Below are 16,901 nucleotides of genomic sequence, written 5' to 3' on the forward strand. Positions count from 1 at the left end.
CCATTCTTATCTCCCCACTTCCTTCCTGTGGTGTCTAAAAGTGGTGTCTCTTGTTCACATGGGGGCTCCCAAATGTGGGACAATTGATATGAAGAAGGTGATTCTGGCAGTGAAGGGACTCACCAGAGGCAGAACAGAGTAGATAGAGGTTTACTGAATACACCATGGGGAGCAGCAGGTGGAACAGCAGAGGGGAAGCTGTCAACCAGGAGGCGATGGGTACAGGCTATTTTTAAAAAGGGAAGGTGAAGAGGCGTGGCAACATAAGGAATTTTTCCTTTTTTGGTAACTGTGCCTAGTTATAAGTAGCCCATTGGTTAGGTAGGCCTTATGGATATTTTGAGGTGGGTCACTTGATGGGCCTGTCTGTATTCAGCCAGGTGGTTGCTGTGGGCTCTTTTGCCTTGATCAAGTTTCCATGGCTCAAGCCAGTTGTCTAAAAGCAGCTTCTACACTTCTGGTCAGAAAACTCTAACAGACTATCTGTTTAACCTTGCCCAGTTACACCAAGCTTCTTCCCAGGGGAGAAGAAGGGGCTCTGGATATGTGGTCAGAAGACCTCACCCTGACCTACTGATCACTTATTACCTCCATTATAATGGACAAGGCATCTGGATTCGTTCATTCATTCGTTCATTCACTCATTCATTCATTGAAATATTTCATGGAACACTACACCCTCCATGTCAGCATTTTGATTGTCACTAGGGCCACGGTGAATGAAAACAGACCATGCCATTGTAAGCTCCAGTTTTCATTTGACCATTCACTCTCATTTATAATTACAAACTGTGGTCAGAGATTCGAAAACGTAACAGAGGAAACTTACATTTAGCAGAGGATCAGGAAAGTTTGACATTTAAGCGAATATCTTACACTAACTAGGATAAAGGGCAGTAAACAGCATTTTGTGTTGACAGAACAATAGCATATGGGAGGCCAGAGAGAGAAAAGATACAATTGACAGAAACTGGCCATAGCGACACAGTGGCTGACAGGAAGGTCAAGGGAAGTGCCCAAGATGACTCCTGGGCTTTCAGCTTTTGGAAAAGATGGATCATAGAGAGGGAATATTGAGGGAGGGGGGTGCGGGGAAGACCAGGTTTGGGAAGAACAGTGTTAGTTCCTATAGTGGTAACTTGTTGCTTTGTCACCCAGAGTCAATTCAACCTTCCTCTGATAGCACAATAACTTGCATTTTCTTGGAGAAACAGCTTTCTACCCCTTCAGTGTGTGTGGTATGGGAAATTGCCTCCAATATTCCTGGGGCAAGTACTCATTGGTTGAAGCTGAACAGAGTAACTAATTTCACTGGGAAAAGTGATTCATTCTGGACTGTATCTATCCCCCTGCGTGGAAGTCAGGCCCTGGGCTAGAGAGTTATGAGGGAAACTTTTTCCTTATGCTATACTTAACAGTGGGGGTATGTACATTTAGAAGCTCCTAATCTTACAATCATTAGAGGAGAGTCAGACCAAAAAAGGAACAAGCTCACAGGAGCTTATGTTGAGTGGAAATGACAGAAACTGAGTCATAAACATCAGTGAAGCCCATGATCCAGCCATGTCTGATATTTGACTTTTTAGTCACATTAGGCAATAAATTCCTTTATAAATTTAGATCATGTTTTCTATTCCTTGAAACCCAAAATTCCCAACTGATAGAATTCTTGGAGGTTTAACATGGACTTCTTGGCTTCTCATACAGTCTATCTGGACTATTTGAATAAAATAATAGGGGGTAGAAGGATAATTTCAAGAATGAATGAATGAATGAATGAATGGAAGGTAGGTATTTTTGCTGAATGCTTTCTATATAAGTATCATGTTTGATCTTTTATATGAAGCAGCCACTGTTGTAGACCAAAAATATAACTTGTTTATGCCCTATAACAATTCTTGAACATGATTGTTAGCATTATTGCCAAGGATGAAGAAATTACAGTTTGAAGAGGGGGAGTGAAAGATGAAGTCAAACAACCGGTGCATACAAAACCTAGGATTGAAGCCCAAGAACTTTCTACAGTGCTTCCTGCTTTTCTGAACCTTAGCTTTCTCATCTGTAAAACGGAGATGATAATACAGTACCTCTTTTCTAAGATTGTTAATTGAACCAAAGGATGTGTGTCTGTGTGTGTGTGTGTGTGTGTGTGTTAAATCTCTTTCTAATTCTTTGGCCTGTTTCTCTAGCATTATCAAGTGACATGGACATAGCATTTAAAACAAATGGTTTTATTTTTTTTTTGTCCTTGAAAATGTTTTTTTGTTTCCCTAATGTGCATGTTTAAATTTCACGCATCCAAAACTGATTTCACTTTCCACTTTGCATGTTAACTTTGCACCATTGTTCAAGGCTTATGTGCCTGGAAAATTAAGGAAAGTCTATGTCCCCAGAGCCCATGTTAACTGAAGCCTGTTGTCAGACTCTCCATAGAAGTCTGGAGGTCCTCTCTGTGTGACTCAGCAACTTTCTAACCACCACTGCACTGCTAACACCACCTTCTCTATCACTTTCACCACTGTCACCACCACCGGCACCATCACCAACACCACCACTCACACCAACAACTCCATGAGCGCCATCTATCCGCAATAATTCCACCACCATAAGCACTACATCTGTGACTACAGCAGTGCCCACACTTATAAGGGTTGGGAGGCACTTATGATCCCTAATCTTATAATCCCTAATCTTCCCTGGAACACTATAAAGAAGGCATTTTATCTTGTTTTGCCTGTACAGAACCAAAGTCTCAGAAAAGTGAAATAACCTTTCCAAAGTCTCATGAATTGTAAATACTTGAGCAAGGATTTGACACTCACGGCTACTTGAATTGGGAAAGTGTGGTCTTTTCACTCTAGTACTATTTCCTTCTCTCGCCCATTCATCTCTATTCTAAAAGGCCAGACTCTGTTTTTTTTCTCTGGAGTATAGAATGAGATTTCCCCTCTCAGCCTTTGTTGACTGCAGATGTGGCAAAATAAACTTGCCTGACAGTAACTGTCTTAATTACGGATATGATAACAGGAAGTCAAAATCACTACAGAGAAGGTAGAGAGGGAAGGTTGAAAGTGGGGATAGTAAATGTGTACGAATCTCATGTGAGACTTAACATGTCACAACTATGGGCTCTATTGTCTGAAAGGCAACAAAGTCTTTCCAGCTGGTGGGGAAAGTCCAGCTGAGGTGGGGGAGGAAGAGATACCTGGCAGTGAGGCCATCTTCCTGTCAAGATGGGGGTGTAGGGTTGCTGTGACATCGGAAATGAGGGCAGCCTGAAGGCTGGGGTTAGCATTCAATGGGAGGATTGAAGGGCACTTTGAAGTCTAGATAGCATTTCTGAAGAATGCCTGACAAGAATTCCAGATTTTTATAGAGGGATATGGAGATTGGATATGTTTTGCTTTTGAACGCTTTTTATTTGCAACTTTATAGTTTTCTGCCATAAATTTGAACTGAAATGGATATTAAATTGCAAAAACAACACAGTTCATGCCTATTTTCCACACACACCACAAAGACTCTCAGAGTAAACTTTGTCTTGACTAGCACATAGAATGGAGTTTGGATAATGCCTTTACCCAGGTTTTACTACCCCACCGGAACTATTGCCTCCTTTATCCCATTAAAAAGAAAATTGATTTATTAACTGTTGATATTTTCACTTGGGAAATTCATCAGGCCCCTTGGTCAGTAGAACTAGGAATCCTGAACAATGTTTCTGTAGTATAAAGAGAAGGTACCAATAGGATATCATCCATGTGTGTACTTAAGAGTGTTTATGTGTTTGAAATGTTAACACCTCTACCTTGCTTGTCCATCATAGAGAGCATCTGATTTTCTAAGCCAAGCACAACAGGACTCTGTCAATTCTAAAGACGTTAAGCCATTTATTGCCACTTTTATTATAGCTTCTATAAGATCGTTTTGTGAGTGCAGGTATCACATGTTGTTATTACATTGTTGTCCAAAGAAAGGTACTCACAACCTCCACTACGTAAGAATAATTGGGTGAGAAATTCTGATTAGCCACCTCCTTTTATCCAATAAGATAAATTCTAGGATTGATGGCATTCGGACACTCTTAAAACTCTTCCAAGTGTTTTGATCTTCATTACATTAATTAAAATAAAAAATAGCCTCATCAAAGAGTTTATAGAGTTTAGTTCTCTTTGAACCTGTTATACAAATGTATCCTCTGCAAGAGCTGACATGTAAATATATGTAACATTTAAAATGTAAACATACAGTTAGGGCTCACAAATTAGTCCCCTTTAAATAGTCCTCAGGGCACTGAGAGCTGCTAAGATCAATGTTTTAGAAACTACATTCTTTTGATGAGTGAGATAAGTTCTCTGATTTGAATCCTGGGAAGGCCACAAAGTGCTGAGAGGAAGGCTCTTGGCTGGGTGAGGGCCTTTATGAAGGGAGGAGGCTAGTCCTTCCTCCAGGGAATATGACGCTACCAATGCAGCCTGAGCTACATAGTCGGCACTTGTGGCCATATTGGCTGCTTTTAATCACTCTGGGTAATAATCTGAAGGTTGCATTCATGGTATTAATGATTAGTAACTCCTGTGCCCATGGTTGGCACCAAAAACAGCATGTTGATGATTACTTCTGGTCTTAAAGAATGAGTAGCACAGGATGCCTGTGTCCCACTCTATATGAGGCCTTCTCTCCCCTGCAGAGTAAGTTGGCATCTTTCTTTGGCTTAATTCAGAGAATGGGTTTCCAAGCCAGCCTTGAGCAGCCTCTGGAGCATTTTCTGAGCCAGCTTCTGGTGGGGTATTGGGCTCTGGTGTATTTTGAAGAGAGTAGTTGGCATACTCAAAGAATGAGTATATTTGTAAACCACAATCACATAAATGTGAAGGGAAACACAGCGTCTGCCAGCAATGTCTCTGGCCTGTATGTGGAACAGACTGGCAAGCAGTGGAACAGGCCAGAGCCACGAGTGTCAGAGCTGGAAGGGACCGCAACATAATAAGGGCCAAGTCCACCATGACAGAGAACAAGCAACTTTCCCAAGGCCACTCCACCACGTCCCTCGGTTGCTTCATTTATAAAAGGGGAATAGCAGTACTTGTCTGGCAGATCACTTGAAACAGGTTAACATTTAATCTAAATACCTAAATGGGGTAACGTCTATGTGAGTGCCTCACATGGAGATTGGCCCCTGATAAATGTTTACCAGTTGTCTTATTACCAGGGTATTACCCCTTGGAGCCCACACCTCTAACCATTGTCCATTCTTGCCTTGCTGCATGCTGATGCTACACTGCGATCCCACACGGATAAACCCTGGTGTGATGCCGGATGGTCACACATGCCAGGTATGAGTTCCAGCCACAGAACTCGCCTCTTTGCAGTACAAAACATATAGAAAATTGTCTCCTTTTAAAAATAACTGTATAGAAACTTTTCCACTTCCACGACATGGAAGCACCACAGACAACCCAGGCAGGACAAGCCCAGAGCCTCTTGACTTGGGTTTCCTTGGGATTTAGAGCCTGTCATCGTAGAACAAACACTCATGAATTCCTACTCTTCTCAGGAGCACATTGTTGACCCTTGTCTCTCTAATTCAAAGAAAAATATGTTCCAAGCTCAAGAACGTCATCTTAACACCCAAGAAAAGAAATCATCTATCCCTTTACCTTTAATAACATCAACAACTAATAGGAAGGTAACCAAATCTTTATAGTTTTTCAAATAGCACCTAAATTTGTAATTCTAACCGTGAGAAAACAGCATACACCTGTGACAGTGCAGTGTTCTGTGTCCTCATAAGAGTCAACAGGGAACTTAAATAATAGTGCACCCATGATGGTGCAAAGAACCTGGAGGCAATTTTCTTGAGCCTAGTTTCCTTTGAACATATGTTATAGGCTCGGGTAGACTGTTGCCACTGAGTATTTGGTGTTTTGTTCCAAAAGAGAAAACTTCTGCTGGTAATAGGGTATCCCTTGACAGAAATCAGCCAAAGAAGACTATCATAGAATCCACATCACAGAAATTTTACCCAAACCACACTTTATAATATTTCATATCATGAGAGTTTAACTTCTTCTATAGAAAGTTACAAAAACATCGAAAAATCAAACTCCAAAACCAAATTCCCAGCTGCCTTTTCAAAGAACTCTACACTCAGACCATGGGAAGCAATGCTTGATAAAGTGTATTTAAAAAGAGCTATTGATTGCACAGCTGCAAGTGGAAACAGGGGAGGGTTATAAATTAGGAATCCACCATCCAAGAAAATATCATACAGATAAGAAGAAATCTCATCTTTCTGAAGCAAAGCCACTAAAACCAACAATGGTCAGAAACTCTTCTGGGTGCTCAGTGAGGTGCAAGGAGACATTGCTTCTTAAATGAAATACTACTCTGATGGAGAACAGAAGAGATATCCCAGAGTCTTTTTTTAATGCAGTGACCAATTTTTTTTAAATGCATCATAAAATTGAATTCATGGCATGAAACGCAAAACTGGAAAGCAGCATCACATGAGGAGGAAGCGGAAGAGATGTCAATAAGGATCGTGACGGATATGGGAAAAGAGGCTAAAAGTCAATATATGAATTCAAGTTCAGAAAAGCAGGGAAGAGAAGAACCAGCATTTATTGTCTATCATGAGCAGTCCCTCTGTTATGTTGTTTTCTGCTTTTGTTCAAGAGCTCAAGGGGTGACTAAGTGGAGGATAAGAAAATATTTTAAATAGAAACAGCAAGTGCCCCCTTTCTGTGGCATTCTTAATGTGGGCATATGATTTATTCATGCGGCACAGGGCTAGACTCTGTTCATCCTTCAACATGAGTAATTCTCAGAACAATCCTGCTAGATAGGTCTTATTTTTCTGATTTTATAGATGAGGAAAGGGGCATACAGAAATTAAGAAGAAAATACAGCAAATGGTTAGTGTAGTCAGCTCAGGCTGCTGTAAAATATACCATAGTTTGGGTGGCTTCAACAGATTTATTTCTCACACTTCCCAGTCCACCGAAGACCAGGGTCCTGGCAGATCCCAGGTCTGGTGAGGACCCACTTCCTGGTTTGCAGATGGTCGGCTCCTTGTGTGCTCACAAGGCAGAGAGCAGAGAGAGGAAACAAGCCTCCGTGTCTCTTTTTTTTTTTTTAATTTTTTTTTTCAACGTTTTTTATTTATTTTTGGGACAGAGAGAGACAGAGCATGAACGGGGGAGGGGCAGAGAGAGAGGGAGACACAGAATCGGAAACAGGCTCCAGGCTCCGAGCCATCGGCCCAGAGCCCGACGCAGGGCTCGAACTCACCGAGCGCGAGATCGTGACCTGGCTGAAGTCGGACGCTTAACCGACTGCGCCACCCAGGCGCCCCCCTCCGTGTCTCTTCTTAGAAAGGCACTAGTGGCATTTACGAGGGCTGTGCCACCATGACTTCCTCACCACCATCCTCAACTACCATCATTCTGGGGATTAGTCTCCCACATATGAATTTGGGGAGGAGGGGACACAAATATTCAGTCTATAGCAGACAGAAGCAATAATGAAATGTATTACAAAAATAAACTTTATCTGAAAAGGACCTAAGACAAGAGAGGAGATGTAATAAGGAAAATTTGTGACAAGAAATCCTTACCTAGACATCCTTTTTTCAGGGCAATGAAAAAGAATTCTCTAAGCACTGGAAAAAAAAGTAAATAAACAAAAATTTACATCACCTGCCAATGAATACAAGTCCGCTTTTTGTAAAGCTGACAGGAAATAATGAAGAGGCCTCTGGAGAGGATGAGGGGAAATGGGAGGAGCCCTCAAATCTGTGCCTACTAGAATTCTCATTCTTATGCGATGAAAAATAAATATTATTTATGCTGCTCAAGGCATCTGAAAAGTGGTTTATACACACTGACCTTTTTCATCATAACAACTCCTTGAGGAAGAAACTATCTCCATTTTACAAATGAGGAAACTGAGGCACCAGAAGGCATCTGACTTATCCAAGTTCACACAGCCACCATGCGGTGGAATCTGAATTTCTGGCAGCCTGATTTCCGAGTCCTTGCTCTTCACCAACACGCTGCGAGGAAGTTGGTGGATGGCACGAATGGGGTAATTCACACCCACGAATCTTTATGTCACAAAGAAGTCAGGAACAGGATTTGAAATAAGGATGTTTAGAACACTAGAAAAAGCAATCTGAAAGAAGTACTGGCTGTTTTGGCAGAAGAAGGATCATCAGAACTGAAAAGGAACCAGTATCAGTTCTGAATTTATACTCACAGAATAAAACAAACAAACACCCCCAATTTAGTAGTGTAATGGTCTACTAGACAAAAACCAAATTTGACACTGCATCCCTGCATCTGAACTTGAAACTTGCATTTGAAAATGGAATCTAGAGCTGGAGAAATCTCCCAGAATGAAACAGAGAGAGAGATCAGGATGATGGAGGGAAAAAAGGGAAGGAGATCTGATAGCAGGAAGCAAATGCCAGGAGACAATTCAGTATACAATATACAGTGGCTACTCCAGAAATACAGAAGAAAAAAAGGAGATGAAGAAGAAAAGGTTAGATGTAATTTTGACACTTATGCTTTTGTTATTTAGCTTTTGCAATTAATAATTTCCGATATGATTTCTGCTTTAATCCAAGAGATTTCTTTTCAACCAATTTTCAAACATCTGGGGTTTTGAAAGTCATCTATTTATCGGTTAATGTTCAGTCGCTAATTCTGCCACATTTCGTTATTCATTATTCATAATAAAAATATTTAGTTCTTGTCGTTGTTGGGTTTTTTTGGTTTCTATTTCCATACAATTTCAAGAAAGAGATGAGTACTCTGAATAAAAATCAGAGTACCAACTTGGTTAACAAAAAAATCTAAATCACACGCGGCCAAAGATTAAAATCAAAACAAACAAAAAATAAATAAAAAGTGGTGGAAAAAGGAGATTACTTACAAATGAATGCTAATCCAACTAATGGCAGACTTCATATCAGCAACAATGGCTGTAAAAGAACAATGAAAACAATGACCTCAAAGTGCTGAGGGAATAGAACTCAATCTAGAATTCTAAACCAGCTGAACCATCATTCAAGAATAACAAAAGTGGTGCCTGGGTGGCTCAGTTGGTTAAGCATCTGGCTCTTGATTTCAGCTTGGGTCATGATATCATGGGTTCCTGAGTTTGAGCCATGCATTGGGGCTGCTTGGGATTCTCTCTCTCCCTCTTTCTCTATTCTTCCCTCATGCTCACTCCCTCTCTCTCAAAAAATAAATAAATAAATAAAACATTAAAAAAAAAGAATAACAAAATAAAGACATTTTTAGAGTATTGCCCAAGGACCTTGGCTGAAAGGCATACACTATAGCTTATATTTCAGCAAGAAACATGCATTTTCTCTTTTAATTTTTGGAAGTGAGGTCTTACGCTGATATGATTGTTTAAGTATCCATATTTTTTTAGACAAATTCCACTTTGATATGGTGTAAAATGTTTCTGAAGCACTATTGTCTTTGTCTTCCTAACACTCATCAAAGTCTGGACAGAGATTAAAATGCCAACAATCTGAGTTCTCCCCAGATTCCCTCTCTTCTGGACAGAGCCTGCCTGCCTGCTCCCCCCCTCCTCAGGAGTGACTGTGGGGCTGAGGCTGTCCGCACAGAGGTTTCCATGAGGGCCCAGAAGTGGTCGGGTTGGCCCACAGGATGAGCCTTCTGCCTTCCTGTGCCCCCTCTGCTTCACAGGCCCTCTGCCTTCCAGGCACCTTTACTGAAGTCACAGAAAAGCAGAGGCAGGCAAAATGACTGTGACAACACACTTAAGGATTCTCAGGGAGGAAGGTGTGAATCTAGAAGAGCTGACAGCTGTTGCACAGGTGAAAGCATTTGAAGAGAGCTTCCCAAATGATGAAACCTATAAAAGTAAGTCACTTAGAGACCAATTAAAGGTCTTCTGGATCTGAAAATATATATGATCGAAAATGTTTAACAGATAACTGAAAAGGGTGCAGGCAGAGCTGAACACGAATTCAGATCTGAAAGATCCAGTGGAAGAATTAGTTCACAATACAGAGCAAGCACAAGGGGATTGATGTCCCTAACTCAGTGAGCCAATCCTCCATATTTTATTGCTGTCTGTAAAACTGAGGCAACTATAACTAAAATTCACAGCCCCACGTTGTGGCTCAAAAGATGTCAAATCCCAAGGAGACTTCTCTTTTTTTATTTATTTATTTATTTTGAGAGGGAGAGGGAGTGGGAGGGGCAGAGAGAGGGAGAGAGAGAATCCCAAGCAGGTTGGGCACTCTCAGTGCGGAGCCTGATGTGGGGCTCGAGCTCACAAACTGATCTGAGTTGAAATCAAGAGTCAGACACTTAACCGACTGAGCCACCCAGGCGCCCCATGAAAATTCTTGAGGTATGTCCTAGCTTTAGATGCCCAACCAGGTATTCACAAAATTAAAAAAAAACATTTTAGTCAATTATTTTATTTTGAAATACATTAATGTGATACACAGAGACCTAATGAACATTGAAGCGAGTTAGTAGTTTGTTGGTGGTGTGTGTATGTGTGAGTATGTGAGTGTGTGTGTGTGTGTGTGTGTGTGTGTATTCCCTCTATTTTGGATTCCTCCTATTTCAAAGAAATAACTGTCTTCCCTAAAGACTTGGAACACAGACAGGACTTTTTACCTGTCTTCTCTTTTTACCTGTTTTCTCTTTCTTGTTTGTCATACAAAGAAGGTACTTTGGTATTTTATGCAATTGGATTTTTAAGCCTGACTTTCCCTTGGAATAAAATTTGACTCAAGAGAGTGAGTGCTCCATGCTGTGAGCAGGGTTAAACCACTGTTTTCAAAAGCTGGCAAACAGGTGAAAGGTTGGAGGTGCATCTAAAGAGATAATCCAGGAATGCTTGGGGCAAACCCTATTGGGAAGTTCATGACAGACTAGGGTTTCAGGAGTTGGGCCAGAGAGGCAGTGGTGATATTGAGAATCACCTTTTGGCTACGCCAAAATACATCCACCTATCACTAGAAAGGCCATGAGGCAACTGCTCAAAGAGGCACATGAAAGTCTATGTGAAACCAGACTCAACAAAAGGTGGAAAAATAAATGAGGAAACCAAGGCTGAGTATTACGTTTGGCTCTGAGACTTCTGGCAACACAAATAAAAGGTGAAACATGGTGAGCTGTGTGGTTCTTGTCAGAAAGGATGAAGGGAAGGGCGCCTGGGTGGCTCAGTCGGTTAAGCGTCCGACTTCGGCTCAGGTCATGATCTCGCGGTCCGTGAGTTCGAGCCCCGCGTCGGGCTCTGTGCTGACCTCTCAGAGCCTGGAGCCTGTTTCAGATTCTGTATCTCCCTCTCTCTGACCCTCCCCTGTTCATGCTCTGTTTCTCTCTGTCCCCAAAAAATAAATAAATGTTAAAAAAAAAATTTAAGAAAGGATGAAGGGGACCCATGTTTTTCTTGGTACTTAACTATAAACTAATTTTTCCAATGCATCCTTATATGGGGGCGATGAACAAGCATATCAACATGCAAAATAAATTATTTAAAGTGGTACTTCTGAAGCGCTGGAATCACAGTCTTTACCGGGACTTTGCAAATACTTTTTTCTTGGGTTTTTAAAGAAAATTTGATTTACAATAGCTCCTTTCCCTCCTGGTTTGAAAATCAGATTGTTATTGGCTGAATTGTGCCCTCCCCGCCATTCATATGCTGAAGTGTTAACCCTCAGGACCTCAGAATGTGACCTTACTTGGAGGTAAGCTTTTACACAGTTAATCAGGTTAAAATAAGGTCATTGTATGGGCTTAATCTAATATGATGGTGTTCTTACAAGAAGGGGAAATTTGGACACAGACAAGCATGTATCGTCACATACAGATGAAGCCAGAGATAAGGATGATGCTTCTATAAGCCAAGGAATGCCAAAGATTGCCAACAAACTAGCACCAGCTACACGGGAGCCGAGGAACAGCTTCTCCCTGACACCCCTCAGCAGAAACCAAGCCTGCTCAGACTTCTAGCATCCATTCTTGTTAGATGATAAATGTCTGCTGTTTGAGCCACTCAAGCTGTGGTACTTCATCAAGGAAGCCCTTAGGAAACTCATGCACATGTCATTGTATTTTTTTAGGCTGAGGGATCCTCCAATGCAGCTTTGCCTGGCAGTGAACATTTCTGATCAGGGCCTGAATCAAAGATTCTAGTGATTCAATTACAAACAAAATAATTGAGAGAAAAATGCAGTCAGGATAATTCCAAGAACAGTCCATGACTGAGAGCATTTTCCCCGTACCTAATGTCCCCAGCAACGATGCGCTCACATCAAGTCTGATCGTACCATGAAAAGTTCACATTTCTACAATAAAAAGTTCACATGTTTTCTTTGGTCTCGTCCTAATTTATATTGGTTTCCTTTTATGACAGGAGTCCAGGGACCAGAAAGAACTGGCCCAGGACCAAATGTAAATAAAACTTGAAATCTCTGTCATTTACCTGATCCCTAATTAGGAGAAGGGCAGCCCCTCACCCAAGCCTTTGCCAGTGCAGGTAATGCTGCTGGGGGGTCCCAACAGCTCCTTTTATGACTTGGGTGAATTTTGCCAAGTATTTGCTTGGTGTCACATTTATGAGCTTACTTAAGAATCTTTTGTACAAACGTTTTGAAGACTTACTTTGTGGACTTGCTCCAGAACTAGATTCCTGGGGCCCACTGCACAGTATTTTAACGAGGCCAAGAGGTAAGCTTTGCCTTCTGGGTATTTTCTCCTATCTTCTTTCCTGCCTCTTCTCCCTTCCTCCAGGAGTTCCTGTTCCTATAACAAACAAGTCAGCTACTACCTATGGGCAACATTCCCTTAAGCACCAACCATTGTCCTGCCTCTTCCTGGGCATGGGCCTGATCTCTATGGGGAAGCTTACTATCTTAGAGCACCTGTGAATGTTCATGTGCGTGTGCATGTGTGTGCACGCGTGCATACACTTGCAATTGAGGGAGAGCTTCTTGAAGGAGAACTGCCCACCTATTTGTAGAATCCAAGTATCTTGGCCTTTCAAGAAAACTTTTAAAATGTCTAATGCAACTTCGACTCCAGCAACCTTTTCTCCAATGAAAATTTGCTGTACAGTATCTTTGCCAGCTGGTCATACAAGTTCTGATGGAACTCTTCCAGGATTAAGTCATCTCTGCATTTCATGGAGCCCACAAAATTCCAAAGACTTTTCATTGTTCTTGGAAGGTCTTCCACCTATTGAGATAGAACTTCTTTCTTGGCTCTAACCCACTGCAGCTCTTCCCCTAGACAGTCTCACTGACATGGGCATGGACTTATAGCAAAGTTAAATTGGGAGGGGAGCAAACTCTTAGTAATTCAGATATAAAGCACTGCCAGTTCTTCTCTCAAATGTCTGGGCCATCTTGGTGAAAGTACCCTCATACATCTGTATAATTTGTGACAGGATCCCATCTCCTCCTTCACTCTCCAGCTTATAGAATCCCCTGGCACAGGGCTGGACTGGGCTGGACAGCTTCGCCTGAGTCATATGTCTGTGAATGGTAGAATAAAGGGAAACAAGCAATATACCCTGGAAGTTCCAGAGATGGTGCCCCCTTGGGAGGATTTGGAAGACAGAAGTCAGGATCAGTGGGATGAAGGCATGCCACACAAGAAGGGGAAAAACTTAGCCAAGAAGACTGACCCTCGGCAGCCCTGGCATAGGGAAAGGGGTCTTCGAGGACTGGCATCTCGGTCCACTGGGGCTTTTCTGCTTCCTTATGTGATTTTTGGACTATAAAGATTCTTCTGTTTTCTATTATTGAAAGGTATCTTCCCATAACATTCTGAGAAAGCTCCTGATAAGAGGTATCTGCTCCAGAAATGTGGAGATGCGGCAAGGATGGCTGGGAGAGGGGCTGGGGGCAGGAGGTCTATGGCAGCAAAGGGAGTGCTTTGTGATACCAACTCCAGAGGAATTGCTGGATAGGCCTGCTGACCCAGGGAGAGGTTACCCACGTCTGGCCTGGCTCAGAATGCTCTGCAGAACTCTGCCTATCCGCCGAATCACCATTGCTTTACATACTTACGTACTTCCGTCATTTCACTGCTCCCTTACACCTTAACAGAATTATATTATTTGAACAACTCAGAAGACGGCTTTTTGACAGATGAGAGAATTGAGAAGTTGAGTGATTTCCTCCAAACCACATAGGGAATTAATAGTAGAGAGTTTTCCCTTGACCTTTTGATCTTTCTGTTTCTACTGATACAAGTGAATGAGGGGAGTGAATTTCACCTCTTGAATTGTCTTGGCAATTGTCCCACTGACCCTTTGGCTCCATACCATATGACTGTGACCAAGGAGACCACATCCAGAGGGAGGAGGCCTGCCATCTCTCTCTGAGGCACTTGGTTTCTCTAGCTCCATCATACGTGTTTTGAAAGACTAAGTTAGGGTCCCATTCATTGAATAATTTGTTCAGAATATTTTTGCATTTTTTTCCATAAGGGTGAAAATAGACTTTAGCCATCAGAGAATAATATCAAGTATTCATGCAAGGGTAAAATCAGTATCCAGAATAAGAGTTGAATCCTCCTTATTCTATTTATACGTGTAAATTATTTAACCACACTGGTTACATTACCAGTTGGGAATACCTCCACCTGACTAAATATATATTCGTACACGTTGGCATCAATCTCCATTAACATAATATTCGCCATTATGGGAGCATTACACCATCATCCTACTCACAAATGTGACACAGAGCAGTGTCACAGACACCTCGATGCACGGGCCCTTAAGTCAAAATGGAAAGTTAAAAACACCTTCTGCAGGCAGCCACTGGCATTACTTCATATTTACATTAGTTTTGCTAATCTAGTAGAGTGAACTTTTTCCCTAAGAAAATGTAATAGGAATATTTTATTTGAAAATTTTATGTGGTAAGCAGCTGTCTAAAGTCTTAATTCCTGTTTTCAGTAGGGTAAGTGGCAAACGCAACCAGGAAGGAAAAAAAATGCAGTTTCCCGAGTGCTAGCGAGGGCAGCAGGCAGTGGAAAATCCGTGCAAAGTCTTTCCAGGAAAACGTTCCTATAGATCACTGTGCAAGTACTTAAATGTTGGTGTAGAAAAATATATCCACATTTCTTAATGAGATTGAGCAAAAGAGCTGGAAAGGCTCCCAGCAATCAGGAACCGGGCAGAGAGAGGGCCAGCAGATTGCAAAAGTCACACAGAAGGAGAGTGATCACAGTCAGGCACCCAGACCCTGGCAGAGTGGCAATCTGCATCCTTTGTACCCATTGCTGCACCTGCTACTGATCTCAGGGGTGTTACAGTTAGGACAGCAGGAGGGGAGCTCCGTGGACCCCCGCCATCACTCCAGCCATGGTGAGTCACATACCCATGACATCTTCCGTGCCCTGTCATTCCTCTCACCTCTCTGATCAATTACTAAGCAAACATGCAGTCTCTGCCTTTTTCTGTCATAGAAATTCAAGCAGGAGGAAGAGCACAGTTTGTACTTACCTACATCTTGCATGAGTTAAATGAGTTGAATTGGTATAGTAAAAAGAGGAGTTTAAGGGATAGTCAGATGAGAGTTCCTGTCTTTGTTCAGGTATAACTTTGGAAAAATTGCCCAATCTCTGAGCCTCTTAAACTAGGACAACAATATTTTTCTCATAATCTTTCCTAAGAATTAAATGGTGTACTGTATAAAAAGTTCATCCTAAAGGAGTTACCCAGTAAATGTTAATTTATAATTATATACAATTATATTAAAATTTTGCATAGAAAGATATATGTAACCTATATAATATATAGATAAAATATGGCATATATCATAGAATAATAACAACATGCAATAATCTCATCACTGCCATGTTTTGAGGCAACATGGACTTTGAGACAGAAGAAGTGATGATCCCAGGAGCAGAGTATAGGCCTTAAAAAGAAGTAAAACATACAGAGAACATACAGAGGACACCAGTGTCCCTGGTGGACAGAGCTTTGCCTGCCCTTCCATCTTTGTTGTAACTGTGTGGAGGTTCTAGCAGAGTCTGATTCAGAAAAGTCTAGAACTCACTACAGACGAGGGCTTTTCTTCCCTGCTCTCTAGTTTACATTGTTTTTCTAAATATGTGTAAGACTGATGCCTACCTCACAGGACAGTCTTGTGGATTAAATAGAATAATGTATGTAAAAGTTCTCCAAATATAAGGCATTATTATGCTTAATAAATGGATGGTGTTGGACCATTGATGAGCAAGATGGTACCTGAAGATATTGAGAGAGCAGTGTAATGAGAATAATATTAAGGGAGACAACCCTAGGTAAAATATACCAATACATTAGGTTGAGAAAAAGACTGAAGTCAAATTAGTTGGAACAGCATGGTTGCAGAAGCCAAAAACCCCAATACTGGGGGTACATCTTCATAATTAGTCCAGCTACCTACCTGGAGCTGGTGGAAGGGGCCATAAAGGAATGGTTGGTGCTTGGCTCCTCTGCCTCCCTTGGACAGAGCAAATGGAAGATACACACATCGGTCAGAATCTATGTAAAGCACAACAGAAGGCAGTGTTAGGAGGCCATGTGGAGCCTGGTTGGAAGTGTGGGAAACCCCTGGTCATCCCAGACCAAGATCCCAGGTCCCATGCAGCTAAAGAGAAAGCCTTTAGTGAGTCATACATCAAGCAGATCTTGGTTTGATTTGGTTTTTCAGGACAGTCTTTTGGTTGGTTGTTTTAAGATATAAACGCATGTTATTATCTTAGAAGTAGAGAAGGAAGGAGACATTAAGAGTTTGATATATGGGCAAGTTTTGCATTATTTCAGAGATTGCCAGTCAGGTGTGGCCACAAGAGCTGACACAGGAAAGGCACAGGAAAACACATTGTATTATA

At 41.6% G+C, this 16,901-nt stretch overlaps 1 long non-coding RNA gene across 1 annotated transcript in view; it reads right to left on the reverse strand.

Annotated features, from left to right (window-relative positions):
- LOC131484410 (uncharacterized) overlaps window positions 1–9,094 on the reverse strand; it is a 31,473-nt gene extending 22,379 nt beyond the window's left edge. The window contains exon 1 of the long non-coding RNA XR_009248230.1: window positions 8,941–9,094. This is a non-coding gene — a long non-coding RNA (uncharacterized LOC131484410). The remainder of the gene's footprint in view (window positions 1–8,940) is intronic.
- Window positions 9,095–16,901: the final 7,807 nt, after the last annotated feature.

Source organism: Neofelis nebulosa, chromosome 9 (genome assembly GCF_028018385.1).
Source record: "Neofelis nebulosa isolate mNeoNeb1 chromosome 9, mNeoNeb1.pri, whole genome shotgun sequence".
Classification (NCBI taxonomy): Eukaryota; Metazoa; Chordata; class Mammalia; order Carnivora; family Felidae; genus Neofelis; species Neofelis nebulosa.